The sequence below is a fragment of the Saccopteryx bilineata genome, chromosome 3, assembly GCF_036850765.1.
Source record: "Saccopteryx bilineata isolate mSacBil1 chromosome 3, mSacBil1_pri_phased_curated, whole genome shotgun sequence".
NCBI lineage: Eukaryota > Metazoa > Chordata > Mammalia > Chiroptera > Emballonuridae > Saccopteryx > Saccopteryx bilineata.
In genome coordinates this window covers 233,560,990-233,584,420 of record NC_089492.1, presented here as the reverse complement: position 1 = coordinate 233,584,420, position 23,431 = coordinate 233,560,990, and the positions used below count along the sequence as shown (strand labels likewise).

The 23,431-nt window shown below is 43.4% G+C and overlaps 1 protein-coding gene and 1 long non-coding RNA gene across 5 annotated transcripts in view; one reads left to right on the top strand and one right to left on the bottom strand.

The window, feature by feature from the left end:
• The window catches only part of GNG12 (G protein subunit gamma 12), a 135,665-nt gene that overhangs the window by 15,601 nt on the left and 96,633 nt on the right, over positions 1-23,431 (bottom strand). The gene's annotated exons all lie outside the window — the stretch shown is intronic.
• Positions 2,572-15,871, top strand: LOC136329021 (uncharacterized). 2 transcript variants are annotated; one of them, XR_010730134.1, is made up of 3 exons: positions 2,572-2,896; positions 15,462-15,546; positions 15,674-15,871. It is a non-coding gene; the product is annotated as an uncharacterized lncRNA (long non-coding RNA). The 2 variants fall into 2 exon arrangements; XR_010730133.1 differs by lacking the exon at positions 2,572-2,896 and adding an exon at positions 15,064-15,193.

Genomic DNA, 23,431 nt, shown 5'->3' with positions numbered 1-23,431 from the left:
TGTATGAATTTCCTAAAATTGTATGCAAAATTCAGTGCAGGTGCCTCTTTTATTCCTTCCAAAATGATAATTTATAGTTATCATCAAGCTCTCAAAAGGGTCCATAACACCATTTATTTGGGTGCTTAATTGTATGTTATTTAATCCTTACTGTTATGTAACTGACTGTGCGTGAGTACTGTCTTCACACTAAACTGTGGGAAGTTTAGATCAATAATACTAGTACACAGTAATTGCATTTTTTCATTACTTACTATGGGCCAGCTACTATAGTAAGTACTCTCTACAGATATTAGTTCCTTTAATATTATTTACAACCACAGAGGTTGGATTTTTCATATCCACTAAAACTCAGGAAGGTTAAATAATTGTCACAAGATCAGACAGCTAGTCAGGGGTAGAAACTGGATTTAAACCCAAACCTTTCCTGCTCATGCCCTTAACTAGGCCAGTGAGTTATTCTATGCCACCTTCTCTCCAGCATATTGACTAATACAGAGAATGGGGCCTCCGTAAATACTCGAGGTAGATTAGGACACTCAATGTAGCAATCAACACATCAACCAGCTCAAATCTCTCACCCTGGGGTGTTTATGTACACAGTGTTTATTTTCTTAGAAACAGGATACACCCTGCTCACCTTCCTACAGGTATCCTGCAAATACTGAGTGTTCCAAGTCAAAGGTTATCCACCTGCTTGGTTCCCTATGCAGCTCTGAGAAGCTGGGGTGGAGTCCCTGGGACTCCCATGCACTTGATTAAGGCCAGTTGCTGGTGCTACGACCTTTCACCTCCAGCACAGGCTGGCCACGTGTGTGACACCCAGATTGCAATACTGCTTTGCACCCCCATACTTGCCCCAAACAGCCTTTCTGCCAGGTGAAGGTGGGCCTGAGGAAGCAGCTCTGAGGTGGTGACCTGCAGAGGTGTGGGAGCCAGCCCCTTTATGGCATTCTGGGCCAGGATTCAGACATGCAGAGGCATGTGTTCACAGTCAACACCGAGAATGACCTTTACAAACAAGTTTTCCTCTCCATCTAGAGTAGCAAGACTGCAGAGAAGGGATTTGCTCATATCTGCACAGCTAACTTAGGATAGCCGGATGACTTATTGTTTATTCATGAGTATAAGTGAATTGATGAATGTAACAACTATTTACTATTGAAAACAAAAGCTAACACAGGGTGCTTCTTCTGTGTCAGGCCCTGTGTTAAGAGTTTATATACAGTGATTTTATTTACTTTTTATAACATCCCTGAAGAAAATTCACTATTATTTAAAATTTTAAAAGAATATATGCATATAATAAAAAGGGTATAAACAAAAACTAATCGTCCTACTCTAGACTTCCCAATGGGAATCACTGTTATCAGTTTCCCATACTTCTTTCTCAAGACATTCCATTCATACACAAACATTATTATTCATATATCTGTCTTGACAAATACAAATGGAAGTATGTTACATGCATTGCTCTGTAACCTGGTTTTTGTTTTTAAATTTTAATTAACATTATATTCTGGAAATCATAGTGAAGGTGGTATTACTAACTCATTTTCCAAATAAGGCATCTGAAGCCTTATTATCTCATAGATACCTAGTGAGTCATGAGTGAGCGCCGGCTGACACCAGCCCTGGTGCTCCGGGCCATCGCTGCACTCTGCATCCACCTGGAGGTGCCACATTAGGAGCTTGCTGGGGCTGAAGGGAGGAAGTGAGAATGATCAGAGAAGACAACGTTGTTGCGTTTGGAAGCCAATGATGCTCTATGAAGTGAGAGAATGATTTCAAAAGAACGTAAGATCACAGCCAAGATACAGTTTCCATGGCATCCCAAGGTGCTAAACATTTGTGAAGTGACAAAGCGCCTCTGCCACAAACGCTAGGGTGAGAGAGGGGGTTTGTGGAGGAAGGGCAAAAGTCAACGCTATATAGATTGTTTAATTAAAAATATATTTTACCTTGAAAACATAGTACAAGAATATACCCCCAAAATGCAGCTATTGCTAAGCCAGTGAGAATTTGGGGGAATTTATAATGTTTTTATGCATTTGAACAATTTTTAAATTTTTATTTTTTCTTTGATCTTAATAGCTAATACTTATATAGTACTTACAATGGCTAAGGATTGTCCTAAGGGTTTACAGACGTATTACTTTATTAAATCCTCAAAATGATGCTACGAGGTTGTTACTGTTGTTTCCCCCAGTTTCGGACTAAAGGAAGTGAGGGCAGCAGACACTTGGGACACAGCCAAGGTCAGAGTGAGGGGAAATGGAGGAGCTAGACCTCGATCCCGGCACCTGGCTCCAGAGTCTGGGCTCTTAACCACAGGTGATACTTTTATGACTGGAAAAAAAAACAACAACCCAGTAATGGTTATTCATAAAACTAGGTGGAGGAACAGTTATCTGTTATTTTACAGGGGCAAAGGAAGGAGAGAGAGCAGGCACAGCTCCTGGGACTTGGTGATTCGGGTTCTTGGGGACCGCGGAGTGAATGGTGTCCACTGTGTGAAGGTCATGGACGGCAAGTAAGGGGGTGAAGAGAACTATTACTTCAGGGAATTAGGTGTTGAGTGTAGGGGAGGGAGTATTTAGAGAAACGGGGCAGTGTGGTTAAGGCAAGGAATTGAATGAAAATTTTTAGGAGGATTGTTCTGAGAGATGGTTGTCATCTGAGCATTTTCAGATGCAGAGGAGGCATGTTGAGCAAACCGGGAGAGAGTGAAGACGCTAGAGAGGGACAGGTTCGCCGAGACAGCCAGGCAGCATGGGCACGAGACGCTGGGCACCCACACGAGGACCAGCAGGGGCGGAGAAAGGAGACCCGAAAGACCCAGAGGCGACAGCAGGGGAGCGGGCGCCAAGAGGCTCGGCCTGGACGTCCTCTAAAGGTGAGGAAGCAGGGAAACCAACTAGCAGCACAGGCGACAGTTCTCTGACATCACACCGAGCAAAAGGAAGCCAGTCTCCAGAGCACACACTGTCTGGTTTCATTTATATAAAGTTCCAGACTAAACTAATCTATGGCGACAGAAACTGGGAGAGTGGAGAGAGTGGGTAAGGAGACAGATGAGGCAAGACTGGCTACGAGGTAGTTGCTAATTGTTGAAATCAGGTGACAAGGTACTTGAGATGCCTTCTACTTTTGTACGTTTGAAAATTTCAAGAATAAAAAGTTAAAAGGAAAATTCTATGATCCTAAACCCTTCAGAACCTATAACACAATAATTATTAACACTATAAGATGAACTCTGTCATTAAAGAATGGAAGGTACGTTAATTATTATCTAGCATTTCCGCCTCCGGATCATGATCTGGCAAGGATGTCCAATGTCCACAGTGCAGAGAAAATAATTGCTTTTTGAGGAGGCACAGATGGGATTAGAACAGCCAGGATCTGGGCCCTCTGCCCATTTTACATAGTGCTCAGGCCCGGGGTCACTGATGCCAAAGTTTAACTTTCCAGGAAGCATGGCTTCTTGCCTTCACCCACAAAATACAAACAAACAATCCAAAGGGCCAACACTGTGGTCCAGATACCCATACTTCGGGCATGTCAAAAAGTTACAAAATAGGATACTTGATTTTTCTTTCTTCTTTTTATCTCACCTTCTCCCAAGAAACTATAGCAAGAAACATGTCCCTCCTCCCCTCAAACACGTCTGGACTTGGTGACTGCTTGGAGTAAAAGCAGTCTGTCGAAGTCCTGGCCTGACCAGCAAAAGGAACATAATATGTGGGCCCTCCAGGTCCAAGTACCTGTTGTTTTGAGCCTCAAAGTACCTAAAAATATACACATTTTCAAAGGAAAAGTACAGAAGATACAAGGAATCCCCAAGTTAGCTTCTTGTAACTCCTTCTCTTTGTGAATTGATTAGAATTCTCTCTCTAAAAAGCAAACTTGCTGACAAACTCCTTTTCAAAATTAAAGTGACTTGAGGGAAAACATGGCCTAGGACGCCAAGTCACTTCAGGTCCAAACTTCATCAGCAGCTTCCATGCCATTTAAACAATTTGGCACCCAAAAGGCATACTTCCGCTTCAGCTCACTGAGTTTTGTAGAATTTCACAATGTCTCCAGTTCATCTTAAGGAGTGATATAAAATTCCCCAGAAAGATGAATTAACTCAGATTCATTACTGTTTTTCTTTCCATGAGATGGAGAGCTTTTGAGAAAGTAACAGAACATCACTTAAAACAACGGGAAAGATGATGCCAGTTTCGATACGCAGCACGCTCATTACTACCACCGATTTGCTTGTTAAGTTTTGTTCCCTTACTAAAGAATTTCAAAAAACAAGATCATCGAAGGGAATGCAGTGGGAAAGAGTTCTGCCTGTAAACCCTGAAAAGGAATTTCTATGGCTACTCTCAGCCCCATATTTTCTGGGTTAGTACTTTTTTTTTTTTTTTTTTACTTCTCTTGATGTACTAGACAATTACCAGACTATGAGTCCCAAGATTTGGCTTTCAAACTATGGTCATCATAATTCTCTCACAAATACTGACATCTCCTTTACTCATCAGAGCCCTTCTTTAAGTCTCTGATGGTGGGTCCCTTGAGGCCAAGCACCCCATATCACATAGTTCTACCCCTTTTATGTATAGTACACAAAGAATAAGGATATACTGATTTGAATTGTTGTGAGTCACATGGATAGCATTGGCAGGAAGCAACAGCTCTGCAATTTTTTCCCCTCCATAATTCAGGAAAGAGAGGGGACAATATATTTCTGGGGCTGGACACAGAGTAGGAGCTCAGTAAACATCCGATGAAATGATGGCAGAAGGATCAGTTGTAGTGTTTTAGGTAAGTAATGATAAGGTCCCGCACCCAATGTCTAAAGATCAGAATTTATGAGACAAATGGGGATCAATCATGTCACATGACAAAGGGTTCCATCAGATAATACTTTCCTAATGCACTGTCTATTGAACAAAGAGGTTAAGTCAGAGAAATGCATTGTTTAGCTCTGATTCTGATTAAATACCAAGTTGGAACTACTATATAATAAAGATATCTAAACTATAACATTTGCACAACTCCTTCTTGTGTCTTCAGCACAGGTCTACTGACATTTATACCAATACTTTTTTTTTTTTAATTTTTTAAAAATTATTATTTATTCATTTTAGAGAGGAGAGGGAGAGACAGAGAGAGAGAGAGAAGGGGGGGAGGAGCTGGAAGCATCAACTCCCATATGTGCCTTGACCAGGCAAGCCCAGGGTTTTGAACCGGCGACCTCAGCATTTCCAGGTCGACGCTTTATCCACTGCGCCACCACAGGTCAGGCTTACTGACATTTATAAAGTACAATACCAGTGTGTGTATTTTCCTCACTCCTGTGCCGATGAAAGAAAGGGTGATATCGACTTTGGTTTTAGGCTACCTGCTATCCTTGGTTTCAAAAGCAGCTCTTTATCTGACCTCTAGCTTTGGTGTCACTTTTCTTCTTGTGTTAAGGATGCTCCAAGCTCAGCAATACGTACCTCCAGATGCCTCCATTGCTTAAGTCTGCCTGTGCAGGCCAGGCACTTAGAATGGAGGAGAAGGGCTACTTCCCAGGGATAATCATCTTATGAATGGCACTGGGCATAATATATACTTCCCAGCAAATTCTAATAGCTCATACAACACTATTACTGCCTTTCCTTTATTCATGTATTTAAACTGTAAAGGTAATTAAACATTTCTAACATTTAATGAGACCAAAGATTCAACCCCTGAGAGAGATCACCAAAGATCAGCATTTAGCTGTCTGTGACCAAATATGAGTTTCAGAATGTTGAAGTTGACCCTACTAAAAGTTTGTCCTTGGGATATTTTGAGAAGTGCATGAGATTCTTTGGAACAATTGTATACACGATATAAGTAAAGATAAATGACACATGCTTATATTACATGTCAAAATTATGAGACTGGGCCCTGGCCAGTTGGCTCAGCGGTAGAGCGTCGGCCTGGTGTGCGGGGGACCCGGGTTCGATTCCCAGCCAGGGCACATGGGAGAAGCGCCCATTTGCTTCTCCACCCCCCCCCTTCCTCTCTGTCTCTCTCTTCCCCTCCCGCAGCCAAGGCTCCATTGGAGCAAAGATGGCCCGGGCGCTGGGGATGGCTCCTTGGCCTCTGCCCCAGGCACTAGAGTGGCTCTGGTCGCAGCAGAGCGATGCTCCGGAGGGGCAGAGCATCGCCCCCTGGTGGGCAGAGTGCCGCCCCCTGGTGGGCGTGCCGGGTGGATCCCGGTCGGGTGCATGCGGGAGTCTGTCTGACTGTCTCTCCCCATTTCCAGCTTCAGAAAAATACAAAAAAAAAAAAAAAATATATGAGACTGACTTCAGTAGACTGAGTAAATAAATGCACACATCTTATAAACAGCCATTATCCATCAGTGTCAACATGTATAAATGAACAGTCCTGGTGACCACATATTGCTGGATGCTGGTGCTTTCATTTGTAAATGAAAACAATCTGCAGCTAAGTTCTGGAGACACATACCTCAGTGTCATATGTGTATTTGTACGTCACCTCTGCTTTTCCCCAATGTAGAAACCTGGCATTCTATTTCTAAAGTACTAAGTCTGATGTAATAATAATGCCATCAAAACACTATAATTTATAAAGTGCTTTCCCATACACCATCTATATTCGATAGGGTCACGAATTAATTTTAATTTCTACTTATGCGTGAATATCTTAAATTCAGCATGCAAATTAATATGATCAACAAGTAAGGTATTTTTGCAGAGAATTGGAAAAGCATCAGAATCCTTTTGCCTCATGAGACTTCTATTTCTTAGTAGCCTATGATGTTTCCCTTCTTCTTTTTCCTTTATAAATTAAGTGAGAGGCAGGGAGACAGAGAGACAAACTCTGCATGCACCCTGACCAGGATCCACCCAGCAAGCCCCCTACCAGGCAATGCTCTAACCACCTGGGGCCGCTGCTCCATTACTCAGCAGCCCAGTTATATCAGCACCCGAGGAGAAGCCAGGGAGCCATCCTTAGCACCCAGGGCCAACTTGCTTGAACCAATTGAGCTATGGCTGTGGGAAAGGAAGAGAGGAGACAATGAGAGAGAGAAAAGGGGAGGAGGAGGGATGGAAAAGCAGATGGTTGAACAGGTGGAATCGAACCTGGGACTTCTGCACGCCAGGCCAACGCTCTACCACTGAACCAACTGGCCAGGGCCGGTGCTTCTTTAATGGAGGAAAGTATTGGTTTCTCCTCTCAAATACAACCCACTTAATGATATTTTCTTAGAAGTAGATTACTCCTTCACTTAAGAGATATGTGAAGTGAAAGGCAGAAACCGCAAAGGGACTAGAAGTTGGATTCCTAACAGGGCTGCCTTTCAGAATCACCTGGGCAGCTACTGTATGCACCCAGGTCCAAACCTCACACTCAAACCTCCAGAATCAGAATATCAGGGGTCAGTCCTGGGAAAAGTGCATTGTGAAAAAGCTCCAGGTGACTTGAACATACACTCTGGAGAAAGAGCCACAAGACTTGAACACATCAGGACTGTTTAGAAACAGTACCTAGGTCTCCATGACAGCTCTGCCTGGAGCAGGCTGGTGATCTTGGGCAAGTCACTTCCACTTTTCTGAACTGCAGTTTACTCATCCTGAACAAAGGAAAACAAAATAGGTGCTCTGTGCCTCTTCTTTGCTTCTCTCTGAATGGTCCTCTCCTTCCTGCTCTTCAGAGCTATTCAGCCCACTGGTTTAAGCTCTTAATATTTGTGTATTGTCATAATGATCAAGGCAGAAATTGTGTCACTAAAGCAAACTTGCAGGTGACACAAATATTTAGTGCCCTGAGAGAATATGAGCTGCTTCTGAAGCCCCAGACTTTACAACTGGGGACCAGCTCAAACAGGGGCAGGGCAGCTGTCCTTAGCAAGTGGGTTCTAAAGAAATCAAGTATACAGGACAGAAAATAGTGTTTATGACCTGACCTGTGGTAGCACAGTGGATAAAGCATTGACCTGGAATGCTGAAGTTGCTGGTTCAAAACCTGAGCTTGCCCAGTCAAGGCACGTATGAGAAACAACAACTACAAGTTGATGCTTCCTGCTCCTTCCCCCGCCTCTCTCTCCTTTTCTCTTCTCTCTAAAATCAATAAATAAAATCTTATTTTTTTTAAAAAAGAAATAAAATAGTGTTTATAGATGTTTAAAAATAATGACATGCCCACAAATACAATAAGCTCTCTCTTAGCCAGAATGTTCTCGGAAAGGGTATTAGAGCAAATTGAAATTTCTAGTTGAGTTACCATGTACAAGGGCACACTGTTGCCAGTTTTCAAAGATAACAGCACAATACACCCATAACCCTGAATATAACTAACTGATGGCTGAAAAGGCACTTCTGGAAATTTCGTAATTCCAGATACAAGTTCATTTTTGTTTGGCATTGTACTGCTAGGCTACCCCACCCTTCCAGCTCTGTCCTTGCTCTCTGGGCCCTGACCTCCCCCGGGCGCATCTTATGTCTCTGACCATCCTGCTCTGTCTCCTGGGCTAACATCTTTCTCTCTCCAAGTTGTCTAAGCTTAGTTCTCCTTGAAGATTTTGCCCAACTACCTGTTTTACCTTTCTCTGTCTTCCCTTTCATTCACTCTCAAAGGCTTGCCAAGGACATTGACATTTATATCTGGCCCTGGATCTGTGTAGCGGGACCCTCCATCAGAGAGTTTGCCTGCCCTTCAAACTCGGTGACAGTTGGGATTCCCCTTCTTGACACAGGAGGCCCTTCTCTGGACTTGGTTTCTCAATATCTCTGGTAATAAAACAACTGTTATTATCGTTATCTAGACTTAAAACTTTAGTTCTGTTTCTGAGACCACCTCTTTGCTCCCTAACATCCAAACACAGTTTGTGACCAGTTCTATAGGTCCCATTGTTCTATCAGAACCTTCTTCCCGTCGACGTTGTCTTTGCCGTCAACATTCTGGTCAGGTCCTCCCTTGATCTGAACTGAGAGATGACGGCAACGCCTTCTGGGCATCCCTGTGCTCTCCCCCGGCGGCTGTCAACCCGTCACACTGCTGGCTGCGGACCAGTAATCCTAGACAACGGCAGAAGCTCATTAAACAGATACGAGCATGCCTGCTCTGCTGGAGGTTGGTCGGGAAGGAGGAACGTGGTCTATCACTGCACAGCTTTCCCTCTCTCTCCCTGGTGGCAGCCCCTAAGAGGATGCTGCAGATTCCCAGGGCTGCTGGAAACAATCCGAAACCATGCCTGAGCCATCATAGATGCCACAGCCAGATATATCTTCTAAAATTCATCTCTAATCATATGCTGCCCCTCAAAAATCAGTTAGTTGGTGGGAGTGTAAATGATGGCTGGGTTCACTTAGACCGGATTCATTGCCATTCTACTACTAGGTGTGTACCCAACAGAAATGTGTACATGTTTACCAAAACACATGTATTAGAATGTTCAGAGCAGCACAATTCATAAAAGCCCCAAATGACTCAAACAGGAGAATAATAACTCACTCAATGAAGTGCTCTATGGCAATGACAACGAACAAGCTTCAAACAAATGCAATATTGTGGGTGAACCTCACAGATACAAAGTTGCGTGGAGGAAGCTGGACAAAAAGGTTCAAAAAGGAGTATATGCTATAGGACTCCATTAAGCACTCAGAAAGGTGAAACTGGTCTGTGCTGTGAGCCATCAGCTAGGGTTGCTGTTGAAGGGGGTGTAGCCAATGGGCACAAGGGGGCTTTTCCAGTGCTGGCTACATGTGTGCACGTGTGTTTAGCTTGTAAAAAGAAATCATTATACTTATGATTTGGGTAAGTTGCTGCATGATATTTTACTTTAATAAAAAGTTATAAAAACAAAACTATCAATTGTTCCCAATTAAATGCAACTTTCACTGTGGCCCAGAGCCCTTCACAATGTGGCTGTAACTTACCTTTTTAGTCTTCTCTCAACTATTTTTTTGTTTGTTTTGGGGGTTTCTTTATCCCTAAAGGGTCCAAGTGCCTTCTGTGAGACACTGAAATGTAGTGGGTAAGCACATTTTCTGGGGAGAGGGCCCAGAGCATTAATCAAAGAGACCCTGTGATCCAAAAGGGGTCAAGAAAATCATCATCCTATGTGCAGTAACTCAAATGGCTCCTGGAGCTGCGATCTTGACATGCTCTTACTATCTTCCTCCAGAAAGCCCAGAACCCTCCCAACTCCCCCAGGTGAGTTTCCACCCTCATTTCCAGGTCAAGTTTGGTTGCTGATTCCACCAAGTCCCTGCTGATCCTCCAACCAAAAACTACTCCCTACCTTCTTCATAACGATCAGGGGTTGACTCTGATCCTTTGGTAGGCACTGTTCATGTACAGATAAACCTGCAAAGCACTTTCAGTCCAGTAGAGGGAAAATAGATGCATCCACAAATAATTTTAAGCAGAAAAGGAGCATCAGAGAGGGGTCAGTCCAAGGGGGAGTTCAGAGGACAGAGTAATTTGTCCTGACTGGGAGAAATCTGGGCAGGCTTCTTGGAGGAGGTGGCACTGCACCACAGGATTTGTAGCTAGGAGGGATGAGCATTCTAATAGGAGGGACAAAGGCTGGTGCTGAGAAAGCCCTGGTGCTGTGCAGGGAGAGGCAGGAGGTTAGGTTCACCCACCGCAGAGACCATGATGAGCTAGAAGGGTTGTGGGTTGGCATCAAAATGTTGGCCACCAGACTCAGAAGTCTAAATTTTTAGGCTGCATGCAACTGAGAGCCACTGAAAAATTTTAGGCAGGGAATGATATGATCAGAAATGTGCCTTCTTGGAATGTTGGGTAGATGGAGATGATCTGTTCTTCCTTTGTGGGTCTAAAACACACTGTTCTGCCTCCGTGGCACTTAACTGTCTCTTGCTTTGCAACGTGATTATCTGTGTGCTTATCTTTCTGAGCTCCTCCCCGCCACTGGACTTAAGCTAATGAAAGACATAATGGATTTTGTGCTAGCATACTGTCTTACACATGGTGGCACTCAATAAATATTTACTTCAATGAATGTGCAATATCTTCTTAAAATGGGTTTTAAAAAAACAGGGAAAGAGAGTGGGAAGGTGAAAAAGAAAAAAAAAGGGTGTAACATAAATGAGCTGGACAAATTCAGGTGCTCCGTGCAACCTTCAAATTTGACGTGTCTGCCTAAATGGTGGCTATACTGAATGACATCCAGAGGAAAAAACTATAGTCACAAAGGAGAACTGCACTTAAAGTTACTTAAGGTCCTGTTACTGGAAGTATGTATGAAGTGGTGTCCCAGCCCATGTTCTCAGTGAATGCTCAGTTCCAGGGGTGCCTTCAGGATAAAGGGACTATTCTATCAGGAAAGTCCAGTTAAATGCTTCTTAGCCCCTCCACATGGAATCTGGGAGTTTGGCTCTGCGGGGGCCCTGTTCCCTGATGGCTGGTGGGATCTGGGAAGGTGGGGGAAAGAGACTGTTTAGCCTTATCCACAAAGGGGGGATATCTAGGATGGCAAGTACTTTCTATGCTGCAAAGAAAGGGGCTCTGCCTCCAAATCAAAACAGAAAGAGCAAAACACTGCACTGGGAGAAAAATCAGCTCTGTCACTGAGTGGCGGGCCCTTAGCTCGGCAGCATGAATAATAAAGTCCATGGGATGGTTTTTCTTTGTACATCACTACCTTCGACCTTTTGGAGCTCTACCACTTTTATTATCACTCCTCAGAATCACCCTGTAAATTAAATTACTTTGCACATCCAGTGTATGAGAAAAAGGAGGCAAGAGGAAATGTGATGACTTGCACGTGGCCCCTCAGCACTGGGAAAGAGCCCCAGTTCCCGGCTTTCGGACAAGACCTTCCCATTCTGCCTCACACTCGGATATTTCTCATCCTGGCGGGGCTCCAGTGTTCGGGGATTGGCGGGGGGGGAGTAACTTTCACAGGAGCCAGGATTCTGCAAAGGTAACCCAGTGGTAACAACTGCCCTCCCAACAGTTGTTGCCACTTGTATTTGAGCTTGGGGTGGGCCCCTCCGCTCTGTCAGGGCCTGGGTGGTTAAAGTGCTGTATCATAGCCAAGGGCAATACAGGCAGAGCTGAACCCCTGAGGAGCCGAGCAGCTTGGGTGGCTTCCCTAAGGGAAGTCCTGGGAAAGCAAAAGCAAAACTTAGCACCATTTGCAACTTCATGGGGTCCAAAGCCACACATGGCATGGTCTGGTCGAGCTGAGCGTGCACTGTGCTGACTGCGACAAGAACGAGTCCATTTTCTGGTCTGAGTTTCCTTCCTTCTTACTGCAAAGCCTCCAGCCTGGTCAGGCAACACCCATTATTGGCCACTACTATTTAGTCTAGCCCTATTTTTAGAGCTAGCTTGGGGTGTCAGCCTTTTATTATTTTCTTCTTTTTAAAATAACAATAGAAATATGTTAAAAATTCAAATTATATGCACGGGAATAGAATAAAAACTCTTTCCAATGGGGTAACTACTGTCCCGTCTCTTTCCTTTCTTCTCCTCCTTTTGGCCTTCACAAATACACACACCATACACATGTATGTGGTTTTTAAAATAAATAGTAACATATTTACATGTAGTTCTGCAAATTCGTTTTTTTTTGTTTTTACTCAACAATAAATGTATCATGAGTAACCAGCCTTGCTCACACAGGGGTTGGTACATTTTTATAATTTTAATTTTTCATCTTGAGGCATTTAAATTTTACAGAAAAAAACACAAAAGACAATATAAATATATAGGATTCATTTAAAAAATTAGTAAATTCCTGCAATTGCTCTCCTTCTCTCCAATCACCCTGGGAGTCATTGCCCGACCAACCTCAGACCATGCAGGGAGGGGAGGAGCAAGACCACACAAGTGATATCTGCCTGTAGCAGGACTTCCCAAGAGGCGGCTCAGGCTGGCTGGGTGCAGACACACAGCATCTAGAAGCTGAGCCTGCAGAATTGCAAGGCTCCTCACTTAGTGCCCATTCCCCTTTGGAGGAGCTGTTCTGGTTAGTGGCAGGTGACAAGGGGGAGTGACAAGTTCAGTGAAAGTGCAATGCTTTGCAATTGTTCCCCCTTCTGGAAATCCAGGGGCCAACGGTTTGCAAAGGCAGCTGCTTTGTTTAAACATGGGGAACTTGAGTTCCTTTCTCACCAGCACATTTTCTCTGCAGATTCTGCCTGGGCCACCCACAAGCATGTGGCTAACCCTGATAGCTATCCCCTGTCCCAGGAGGCGTGCATGCTAATCCTCACTCCAGGGCAGAGACCCGAGCCCAGGTCTGAGCTGCTATCTAGGCCAACCAGATGGTGAGAGGCAGAGAGAATCCAGAGTAGTTAGAGCACCAAGGGAAAGAGCAGGGCTCTGCCCTTGAGTCAGAGGGAGGGCAAGCTTCCTCTGCAATGTTTTCCGAACACTGAAACGGCACTTTGGTTGTGGCCAGACTCGAGAGGTAGCAAAATGTTTGGATTCCCAGTACTTCTCTACATGCACAACGTGCTTCTAGTCCTTTAGACACCCTGAGCAGTTTAGTCCTCACAATCATTCTCTGAGAGAGTTTATAATTCCCCATTATACAGACGGGGAAAGTGAGGCAGAGGAAGCTAGATAATTTACCTGGGTAGCAGCAGATAGAAGATTTAAATCCAGGTACTTTGGCTCCAAAGCCCATCCATCTACTTAACCACCAGACTACATGCCTTCTAATACTCGTGTTTCTCAAAATGCATTACAATTGAGTAGGTATATATGGAAAAAAGGGTCCACGGCACAAATATTTTGAAAAACCCTAGTTCAAAGAAAGATAAGCAGGCTTCTTTCATGCCAGACTTCTCAAGGTTTTTCTATATTAAGATGCATTTGTGATCTGTAAAAAGCATGTGGTTGTAGCATTTCCCCCAATTATTTGAGCATAGATATGTTTTCCTAGAAAAGCTTGTGAGAATAGTGTTCTGCTGGCCACACTTTGAATAAATGCGGGCAAAGTGAGTTGTTAAGAACAGGGCTTAAGCTTTGGCTCTTGCTGTTGAACTCACTTTGTGACTGGAAATTGCTTAACCTGAGCCTCTGTCTCCTCATCTGCAAAATGGGAGTAACAGTAGTTCCTATACCTTATGGTGCTGTTGTAAGGATTAAATATACATGTAAAGTTCTCAAAGTGGTGCCTGGCTCTAAGCATTCATTAAATGGGAGATATTATAATAATTAGCAAGAATATTGAATAATTTAAGAACAAAGGAATTATGAGAATTCATTAAAAGAAGCAGAAAATCCCTGCAAATATTAACACTCTAGAGTGATCTTTGCTAATGACAGTTTCTGTCTGAATAACATGAAAAATGTTTACACAAAAGAAAATTCTAACACCATGGAGTGCATTATCATTTTGAGGCACAGAGAAACAAGGGGAAATAAAAAAAAATAGCTCAGACAAAGTTTCTTTGGCAAAGAGGGTTTGCTGATACAGAAGCGGACCAAGGACACCAGAGCCAGTTTCCTGAGCACTGAATCAAGCTGAGACTTCCTTCCCAAGGGACAGTCCAGGTGGCTGGACCCACTGCGCTCAGGGAAGGATGGAGATGCTGGCTGACTTTTTATGGGATAAATTCTCACAACTGAACTGAAAGTGGCTTGGCATTAATAGCACCTCTTCCTGTTCCCATCTTAAGGAGTGACTCACGCATCTGCCATTTCACTTGCAGCCACTATGGGAGAAATGTGCAGGAACTCTGACTCCACAAAAAGCGCCCCCACTTCCTGCCTGATGCAGCAAACCAAACACGTGACAAAAAACAACACCCCACCCTCCAAAAATTACCCCACTGAAACCCCCACTCCCACTGCTAGCTGCAGGAGAAGGCCACTGCTCTTTGATGCAAAAGTGGAAGCCAGGGGCAAAGGCCAGGGCTCCAGGACCCAGGGCACCCGAAACAATTTGCTTTCAGTGGGCCAGAATGGCTCTTAACACCGGGCCAGCTTCCTGTTGTGCAACTATGTAAATGAACTTGTGCTTGGGCCAGGGCCAGCTGTACTGTGTGGCAGGGATGTGTGAGTAATGTACCACTGGGGCAGCCTCACAGTGAAACTCCCGTAGGCAGCCCACAGGCTCAGACTCGTGAGGCCTGCCCCAGGGACAGGGGCCCCTCATCGGCCACCTTCTAGGCCAAGGAAAACATTCATGTGGTAATAGACCACCCGTTTCCTGGTAAGCCCAGCCTGGGGAAGACAGCAGCCAGGACCATCAGGAGATGGGGACTGAGTTGGTGGGTAATTAAAATCTAGGGGATTGGACTCCAGATAAAACTCACTAGTTTCTTTGGGTCGCTTCTAATCAGCCTCAGTGTCCTCATATGAAAGATGACAGGGTCTCATCTCTTTTCCCAAGGCCTTGTCTGTGTAGGCATCAAATGCATGTGTGCTTACAATGTCAGTAACAATTTTGGAAAGTAAATGTCTCCCTCCACATTTTGCAGATGTAGAAACTGAGGCTTGAAGGAGCAAGTTATCATGGCCAAGGTCTGTCCTAGAGTTGTGGAGCCAGGATTTGAACTGACAGCTGTAAGTATTCAGATGTGTTCCCTCCTGAAATTCTACATGGGCTTCTAAGCTTCTTTAAAATGATGTTTGCAACTAAAATTAATTGTTAATTTCTTTTTTTAAAAAATGTTTATTTTATTGATTTTAGAAGGGAGTAAGAAAGGGAGAGAGACAGGAACGTTGATCAGTTCCTGTATGTGCCCTGACCAGGATCAACCGGCAACCTCTGCTTTGGAATGATGCTCTAACCGACTGATGCATCTGGCTGGGGACAGTGTTAATTTCTGACATAACAATTACTTGGTAAATTATCTACTGAAAATTAAAAATCTGACTTTCATGGGTCCTTCTTGGACTACTCGCTCTTTTGCATTGCCAAATAGAATATGCTTAGGGAACTGTGTGTGGATTTTGAAATTAGTTAAAGCAAAATCTAATTATAATGTTCACATTAAATCATTAGCAAAATTAATCACTGAAATAATTCCACGGCCAAATACAAATGATTTCTGTTCTAAAGCAATCCCTTGTTAACTAGTCTAAACAGAGTTGGTGCTGAAAGACGGAAGAGGCACACGGGTGGTGGAAAGAGCTCTGGGCCCAGGTTAAGGAGACAGGGTCTGTCCAGGCACCGTCATTAACTAGATGTATAATTATGCAAATCATTTAATTCCACTCCCCTTCTCTTTCTGTACTAGTAAAACAAAGGCCTTGGATTAGATCCCTGTTTCTCATCCATTCCCTAATGAACACTCTTTTGAATGTATAAACACTCACTAAACTCCCTCCCCTCTGAAGACAGTTGTTCCTTTGGAACCTATTGTTACAAAAATATAAAATGACAAAATATTAACAAAAATAGTGTTCTCTTTTATGTTATTAATTACAACATCTTTATGAACTTGGACAAGAGCAATGATGTTCAAGACCTTATTTATTCAGATTACCGTCAATGTGTGGCCCCTAGAAACATTCTCTCACCCTTTACCATCCTCTGTCCGCAAATCTTGAACTTTTGCATGAAATGACCTCGAGGGATCCATTCCGTATCAAGCTCCGATTTTTATCACACACCAATTTATTTCTTAAGAAACTACACATCAGGTGTCTATTTTTTGTTTGGAATAATAAAGCAACTTTTCAGTTAGTGATTTTTGTTTTGCACTAAACCGCATTCATCATGCAACAACTGAACAGCCACAGATTAATTAACTTATCAGATGCAGCCTGAACGGCTGTGAGGAGCATACAGAGGTGAATAACAGACTTGGTCATTGTCCTCACAGAGCTTTGGTCAACGCCAAGTCTTTCCCAAGATCCTGAGCCCTCCCTCTGTTTATCTCCAGCTTCAATCTCCCCCTGGAGCTCTGGCTTCTAATACCCACCTGTCTGCTTAACATCTCCATTTAGCTGTATCTAAAACTTACCTCCAACTTAACGTGTGTAAACAACCTCCGATCCCCTCCCACCTTGGCATTCCCCATCTCCGAAATGGCAACATCATTTACTCAAATGTTCGGGCCCCCAATACTTGGAGTCATTTTGACTCCTTTCTTCCACTCACACCCAGCAGTTAATCCAAGCGATAGCTCTACTGGCACCACTTGCAAAAACACATCCTGAACTGAGGCTTCTAGTAATTCCATGTTCCCAGCATGGTTCAGACCACCCTCATCTCTCTCCTACACTGTGGAGACGGCCTTTTAGTTGGCCTTTCCCATTTCTCTCTTGTTGCTCTACAGTTTATTTCACAATCAGTAGCTGGAGCGAAGCTTTCTAAATTCAGTCTGGTCACATTGTTCTTTTTTCTCAAACCCTTCAGTGGCTTCCTATCATTCCTAGAATAATTCCAAGTTCTTTACATGGTTTATGAGACCTTAGATCTGGCCCTTGGCCATTCCTCCAGTTTTGTCTCTCAATCTTCTAATTCTTGTGTTCTACTTGCTTTTCAATAAAAGTGCAAGGCCTGTTTCCACCACAGGGCCTTAGCACATGCTGTTCCCCCTGCCTGGAATGCTCTTCCCTTAGATATGTACATGGGTTATTCTTTGTTTTTTCAGCTTTCTGCTCATATCACCTTCGCAGCAAGGCATTTTCGGATTGCCCTGCATGAAATAGCCATCACCCTACCTTACCTGTCACTTTCTTTCCTCTTACTTTGTGTCAATTTTCTTCTGACCCTGATCACTCCTTGATATAGTCTGCGTGTTTTTGTCTGCCTCTGCTCCTGCCCCTTGAATCTAAATACCACAAGGTCAAGGCCTGTCTTTTTCAATGCTCTCTGCCCAGCTCCTGGACAGGGCCTGATATGTAAGTGTTGACTAAATGACTGAGGGACATAATACCACAGGTACCACTTTCTTGAATGAGTCTTACATGCCAGCTTCAATTTTCATATTATCTCTAATCCTTACACCAACCTGACAAAGTGAATATTATAATTTTTCACAAAGGAGGACACACGCTGAAACTGCCCTCTGGCAGCGTGGAAGAGGCAGCGCTGTCCCGGGTTTAGGCTGCATGTGTGAAACGAGAAAGCTGAGGACAGGGCAGTTTCTGGGTAGCTCGGTGACTGCTCGGTGGGTCTACGGCTGGAGGGATTCCCAACACTTCTGTGAGAAGGAGTTCACCGAAATAATTCTAGCAGCCACTAAAGCAGCAGTAAAAACTGAAAGGGACATGGTGGTGAGGGTGGAGTTGGGAACTCTGAACCACTCACTAGCTGCTTTGCCCATGGCTCGACGAGTTTTAACCATCCCTGGGCTCTCTCTCAAGGTCTGTCTTCCCATAGGGTCCCGCTCACACTGGCCTCTTTCCCCCCTATTAAAAAGAAGAGCCTCCAAGTTTGCCACTCTCCAAAGCCCATTCTCTGACCACATGGTCAGCTCTCTTTAGTTCTGAGGCAGCCAGGAGGACTTATAGAAAGGTTCCACAAAAAAGGTGGCTTGTCGCTCTCAGCTATGACCTGCTTCAGTTAGGCAGCACCCCAGCCAGACATTACGATCAGGCCTAGGCCTCAGCTAACATTATGATCAAGCCTAAGCCTTTGCTAGATGCTTCTGAAACTCCAACAGTTCACCCAGAGGGGATCCTCTCAGAGAAGGATCCTTGCAAGTCAAGTTCAACGACAGAGAAACCAGGCTTGTGCTTACCGTAGGAGGCAGCCCTCCCTGGGGTCAGGTGCCTCATGGAACATGGCAAACAATATACTGGGAGACCTGTGACACACAGGAGAAACAAAGGGAAGTGAACGACACTGAGCGCCTGCTCAGCTGGGCCATGGTGAGGTCCCTCCTGCAGGTCCCCTTGGATCCAGCAGGTCTCCCTGCCCTGGGCAATGCTGAGTAAACATCAACTTATTTGTCCATCTCCCAGACCCCAACCTCACCTGTCTTCTGTTGACACATTCTGTCAACAGATCGGAACCCCAAGGACCCACGGTGTTTGCTACACCCAGTCAGGTCAAGATTAAAATTCTGGGCATAGCTCTTCCTGGTCTGAGATCCTCCCTGTCTAGGTGACATCTACAGATAGTCCATCTCCCCCACTGGGTTTGGATTTTTACAAGCTGAAGTCTCAGAAGACCACCGTAATTCCAGGCTCTGCTGGAGAACAGAACGAGTCCCTATAGCTTTCTTTCTGTCCACTGACCACCAACGCGCAACAGCTGGACTAGCATGATCTTAACACAACTTAAGTTTACTGGACACCTACCGCGTGCCAGGCCCCACCTGAGGTTCCAGGGATGTGGTAGTGAGGGAAGACCAACCTTATGAAGGCCATAAAAAGTGTTATGGGTTTTGTATGGGGACGCGTGCTTTATGCTGGGAAATTTCAGAGCGAAGGGGCTCTAACTGGGCCAGGGCACCAGGGAAGTGGTGTTTAAGGCCAATGTCAGAGCTGTCTACTTGAAAGGTTAGAGATGTACTCCTAATGCCCCTCCCATTACTGAGAGAGCTGGCAGATGAGCATCAGTGGTAAGGGAGGGAAGACTGTTTCCACTCCTGCAGGCTAGGAATGAAGCAGGCACAGTGAGTTCAGCTATTCAGAGACCAAATGACCGGCTTAATCTAAATCTAACGTGGCCATGAGGGCCCCTTTGAAACTGGAATTGCTGTGGGTTAGTAAGTAATTACAACTCTTTTAAAGCCACTTTTCAAAAAGCATAAACATGTTCCTATCTTTTGAACCAATAATCCTAACTCAGGGTATTTATCCTTAGGAAACAATCCAAAGTACAAGGCATTGCACAGAGATATTCACTGTGGTGTTACTGATTCAAGTATTAAAAATGAAGGGGAAAAAGTCACAAAATACAGAAATGGATACATTATGACATGTCAGCTAGGTGGAGAGTTCTAAACCACTGAAGGTATACTTTCTAGAGACTATATTGCTATATAAAAATATTTAATATATTACACTAAGTAAAAAGATTTACCCATGCTACTCCAAGCTGTATAAAAACTATATATACAAAGGGACAGAATGGTCTGAATACAGAAAGATGAAGTTAATTTGCTAAATGGGATTATAAATGTTGTTTTTCTATTGTTTGAGCAATAAAAATAAGACTATAACACATAAACAAATATAATTAAGTCCCCCATATTTCTTTCTCATTTATCTAAAGTAGGGGTCTGCCAATTATAGTCCATAGGCCAAATCCTGTCTGCGGTCAGTTTTTGCAAATAAAGTTTTATTGGAACACAGGAATGCCCACTTGCTTCTGTATTATCCATGGCTGCTTTCACACTGTGCTGGCAGAACTGAGTAGTTGCGACAGAGTCTGTACGGTCCAAAAAGCCTATAATTGTTGCCATTTGGCCCTTCATAGAGAAAAGTGTGCCAACCTCTGATCTAGAGCAAAAAGAGCTCGTGGCTTCACTCAGAAGTCAATCGCATATATAACCTAACAGTACTTCCTGAATATGGATGAATAGAAGAAATAATCTGTTTTATACTTGCATCCACTGGTTGTTAAAAAAACAAAACAAAACATACTATTCCCCCAAATACATCTCCACATTGTTTCTTTCCACTTCAACTGGGATATGAAAGTCATGCATTAATCATATAACTTATCTAATTTGGACTCCAGTTCATTTTTATAAAATGCACATGGGGAAAAGAGACAGAGAAATGCTACTTAATTTAAAGATTAATTCTGAGAACTAAAAAGCATTTCTTACCACTTACATTTTTTGTTTGCTTTTTAAAGCTTCTCTGGCCTTTGGGAAAAATAAACAAAGAGTTTCTGATTATTCCAACTGGTTGCACACCTGGCCTTCGAGGCTCTTACCTTCTTGTGGAAGGTCATTGACACGTGCAGCCAACAGGGACTTTTCCTCCAAGCTGTTCCTTATTGCTTACAAAAATGCATTGACTAGGAATGGAAGAAAGTTCCCCATATTCTCAACCGAAGTCCCTACCAAGTTACCTGTACTATTTATTAATTACCAGGCATGTTTCCTTTTTTTTACAAATTGGGGAAAGACAAGCCTAACAGGGCCAAACAGCTCATTCCCAGATTTTGGAGGAGCAGGGCTCACCCCCAACAGAAGCTGACCACCAAAGTTACAAATCGCTCTTTGATTCTAGTATCCTTTGAATTTATAACAATTAGACAGCTGTTTGATATCTAAGAACAAATTCTAAAATCAATCAAGGAAGCAAAATCTAATTCAAAAGTCACAAACTGGCAGCTGGAGGGCTGGAGTTGCCCTACAAACTGGTTTTATCTGGCCCACGAAGAATTATTTAAACAACAACAACAACAAAAAGCCAACATTTAGAAATTGGGAGTTTTCACATGCAAATCCAGATTGCTGGCTGCTTTACAGAGAGTACATACATCCCCACATGGCTGCAGATCCCAGGTAGGGCCCAGGCTCACTCCCCACTCTCTGGGTCCTTCAGCATCTGAGTTTGTGACCACAGGGTAAACGACCCTTGCAGGGGTCCCCAAACTTTTTACACAGAGGGCCAGTTCACTGTCCCTCAGACCGTTGGAGGGCCGCCACATACAGTGCTCTTCTCACTGACCACCAATGAAAGAGGTGGCCCTTCCGGAAGTGCGGCGGGGGGCCGGATAAATGGCCTCAGGGGGCTGCATGCGGCCCGCGGGGCCGTAGTTTGGGGACACCTGCTAGAGAGTTGTTCCAACGTTTTAAGCAGGTGGTGGGACAAATTACAAGTTTAAAAGTCAACAACCTCAGTCCTGAGACTAAATTTCAGTTCCTTCTCCTTCCCACTTAGAGGCAGCATGAAGGAGGGGAAACTGGCCAGAAAGAGATTCTCCAACAGTCTTTCTGTACTGACTTGTATTAGGATAGTCATGCAAAGGACTCACCCACAACAATGTGCATTAATACACTGGACCAAGAACTGTTTGATCCTCATGACCCCAGTTTCTTTCCCCTGACTTCTACAACCACCTAATTTTTAATCATTTAATAGATATGTACTGGGCATCTTCTGAAGACAAGCCACTATACTATGTATGCACAAAAGAATTCAGGAATTCTCTGATCCCAAGGATTTGACAAGTTCAGCTGGAAAGAAAACTTTCACACAGACCAAAGAGGAACTAACAGCTCTACCTCTGGTGCTCAGGGCTTTCATCCTCACAATTACTCTATGAGATCAGTATGATTATTATCTCACAAGAGGAATATATTTTAAAGCCTTAAATCGTTGGTAGAGACCAAAGAAGCTGAAGAAAAATAGTGAAGAACAGCATGTACAAAGTGACACATATTAACCTAAAAAAAGAGATAAAGTCACTATTACCAGTGTAAGATTGCTAGGAAATTATAGCATTTGATTGGTCTTTACATCAGAGTGCTATTTTCCATTCTTTGGAACATACAATGATTTTTGGTGGTACACAGTTATATATTCTTTATTTTAATACTCATTGCTAAAATTTTTTTAATGTTTATTAGAAAAAGATAGATAACCACACACAAGACCAATGGTTTAAGCATGATATTGTTTGAGAAAAGGCTAAATTAACAAGTGAGTTAATTTATAATAGGTTTAAAAAAAACATTACACACATATTAGATGGTATAATGGTATAAATATTCTGATGATGGTATATAAAACACTGGTGTTTTACTCACTAGCAGAGTCAGGATCCAAGCTGTCTATTAATTAATCAGGAGGAACAAAGGTTTCTGATTGCTTAATGCAGAATTCTCAGTTAACACTGGGTTCACTAACAATAGCATCTCTAGGTGGAGTGTTATCCCCAAGTCACCTTCCCAGGCTATGAAGTAAGGGAGGAGTGGGAAGCTGGGTGAAAAAGAAATGCTGTCCAGTATTTTGGGAATGTGAATCTTGAATTTTCAGCATCAGAAGTGAGTATGTATTATAGCTAGTACCTGAAGTAGAAGCAAAGTTCTTCTTGCTGTTGTCAGCCCTGCCTAAGCCAAACAATGTCAAAACACGATTAACTAAAACAAAATGCAATCTATTTTTGTTAATAAGTAATAAAAATTGCATCTAAATCTAAGGCATAAATGAGGCTTATATCTGCTGCCGACACAGCCTAAAGCAACAGAACAAGAGTGAAACTGAGATAGGGCTGGATTAGATAAGGAGAAAGACAGGCCTGGAAGTCTTTGGAGATGAGGATCCCTCGCAAGGTGGGGCCCCAGGGAAAGGAGATGGTTTAGGTTTACTCACATCTGCCTTTGTTTGAATTTGCTTCCTAACCTTGTCTCTGTCTCTGTCTGTCTGTCTCTCTCTTTCACATACACACATACACACACACACACACACACACACACACATGCCCTATTTAAATTTGACATGTATTTTTAAAACTTCAGAAAACTCAAAGAACAATTAAGAAAGGCTGCCATAATGCTTAAGATATTTCTATATTTCTATTCATAAG